At 57.4% G+C, this 2,500-nt stretch overlaps 1 non-coding gene across 1 annotated transcript in view; it reads right to left on the bottom strand.

Annotated features, from left to right (window-relative positions):
• Positions 1–410, bottom strand: part of LOC124731690 — a 1,909-nt gene extending 1,499 nt beyond the window's left edge. The window contains exon 1 of the ribosomal RNA XR_007008424.1: positions 1–410. This exon is cut by the window's left edge and continues 1,499 nt beyond it. This is a non-coding gene — a ribosomal RNA (small subunit ribosomal RNA).
• Positions 411–2,500: the final 2,090 nt, after the last annotated feature.

Here is a 2,500-nt window from a genome sequence, read left to right on the forward strand (position 1 = left end):
GCTCCCTCTCCGGAATCGAACCCTGATTCCCCGTTACCCGTTACAACCATGGTAGGCGCAGAACCTACCATCGACAGTTGATAAGGCAGACATTTGAAAGATGCGTCGCCGGTACGAGGACCGTGCGATCAGCCCAAAGTTATTCAGAGTCACCAAGGCAAACGGACCGGACGAGCCGACCGATTGGTTTTGATCTAATAAAAGCGTCCCTTCCATCTCTGGTCGGGACTCTGTTTGCATGTATTAGCTCTAGAATTACCACAGTTATCCAAGTAACGTGGGTACGATCTAAGGAACCATAACTGATTTAATGAGCCATTCGCGGTTTCACCTTAATGCGGCTTGTACTGAGACATGCATGGCTTAATCTTTGAGACAAGCATATGACTACTGGCAGGATCAACCAGGGAGCTGCGTCAACTAGAGCTGAGCAGCCGGCCGCCCGGGAGTGTGTCCCGGGGGCCCGCGCGAACACGCAAGCGTCCGCTCAATCATTCTGCAAACAGGAGGAGGCTGAGCTCCCCTGCACAATACACCTCGAAACCCTCTCAGGTCCCGGCGGCGCGCAGCGCCGTCCCAAGTACTTGGTCGGGTTCGAGAGAGGCGCAATCGCCCGGAGTTAGGCGAGTAGACGCTTTCGGTGCGACCACCCGTGCTCCCAACTGAGCTTGCCGCTGCCGACAGAGGCCCGGGAGCGTGCTGTCGTGGCATTGCCGGCGGGAGACAACACGCGCCACCTACGGTGACCGGCAGCTCCAACGCCAGCGCCACAGAAGGACAAAAGCCCCACTTGGGTGCCGAAGCGAACTCTCCCAGCACAGCGCACGCGCCAACACATCCGCACAGCTGCGATACAAACCACCAGCGAGAACCGCTGGGGCGACCGAGCAGCAGACGGCGTCGCGGCGCCGAGCGCCGGGCGGCAGCGCATCCTCAACGCACACAGTCCTCAATCGGACCAGCACACTGAAGATGTCCACCGCGCTTCGCACCGGGCCCGCGAGGACCTACTTTGGCCGCACGGCGCCGCGCGCAGGGTGCGCCGGCGCGCAGCTGCGACGCCTGCCGCGTCCGTCGGCCGGCGCGCCTGCCACTGGCCGCCCCCACCAGCCGGCTGTAGCGCGTGCGCCCACGCACCGCGCGGCCAGCACGCCGGGAGGCGCCCCCTCACCGGCCGGGGACGGTCCCACCCAGCCACCGCCGCGTATCGCTTCACACCCAGATGCCGTTCAGTTTCGTCGGCATGGTGGGTATCGCTGGAACAACCGGTTAGTACCTCAACCTATCGTCGCCATCACCGATTCACCCCTAGCGAGAACAACCGCACCACAACAGGTTACCATTTGTTCATTTGCGTAACTTCACCAGAAAACGCAGGCGTCCATCGCCATTTGCAACTTCCACGATTATTGCATGCCTGTGTCAGGTGTCACGCCACACTACGTCTGCCCACATACACGCAACAAAATGTGCACGCCTAGACAATACGTGGAAGGTGGCCCCCGTACGTATGCGATGTCCATTGCTCGAACGACTGTCAACCGGCCTCTGTAGCATGTCGCAGATATGGAACGCGGTGCACCATGCCATCACGGTGTGTGAGGAGAGACGACTAGGTCCGAATACATCAACAGACAGCTCATGCTGATCGCCATCCACGGCGTCCGTTCCTCCCACACGTCTCTATGGCGTACCACACTGCAATCCAGCTCTCATAGGGAGACGACACGTAGCTGCGTGCACAATATTTGCACTGTATGGTCCGCCGTTTTTGGGCGCAGTCGTTGTACGGTCACACATGTGCCACGATGTATCATTCAGTACATAAGGACGAATGTGCAGTACAGATTGTGGTTTACGCGTACGACATTAGCGGACAGTTGACACAGGCCGCACCACAACGTAGCCTGAGTACGTCGCATGCGGAGGGCATTGAACATGCAAAGTTCTCACCAACCAGCTTGCGAAGGCAGGGGGCAAGGTGGGGACGTGGGGAGGGGCGGCATGTACGTCCTGCTGCCATCCACATTACAGTGTACAGCAGGAGCATGTGGAAAGTGAGCAAGACTTGCAAGGTGTTTAACATGAAGCGATACACAGGGGAGCGGGGAGTGCGAGTAGCGAACTATATTGCGAGGGTTGCGGGTGGGCAACACTACACTAATTGAACGAGTCGTATAACAATTACAGAGCAGGTTTAGGCGACAACGTGGGTTACGTTAGGCGACAACGTGGGTTAGGTTAAGGCACGACGTGGGTTAGGTTAAGGCACGACATGGGTTAGGTTAAGGCACGACATGGGTTAGGTTAAGGCACAACATGGGTTAGGTTAAGGCACAACATGGGTTAGGTTAAGGCACAACATGGGTTAGGTTAAGGCACAACATGGGTTAGGTTAAGGCACAACATGGGTTAGGTTAAGGCACAACATGGGTTAGGTTAAGGCACAACATGGGTTAGGTTAAGGCACAACATGGGTTAGGTTAAGGCACAACATGGG

This window comes from Schistocerca piceifrons, unplaced genomic scaffold (genome assembly GCF_021461385.2).
Source record: "Schistocerca piceifrons isolate TAMUIC-IGC-003096 unplaced genomic scaffold, iqSchPice1.1 HiC_scaffold_13, whole genome shotgun sequence".
Lineage (NCBI taxonomy): Eukaryota > Metazoa > Arthropoda > Insecta > Orthoptera > Acrididae > Schistocerca > Schistocerca piceifrons.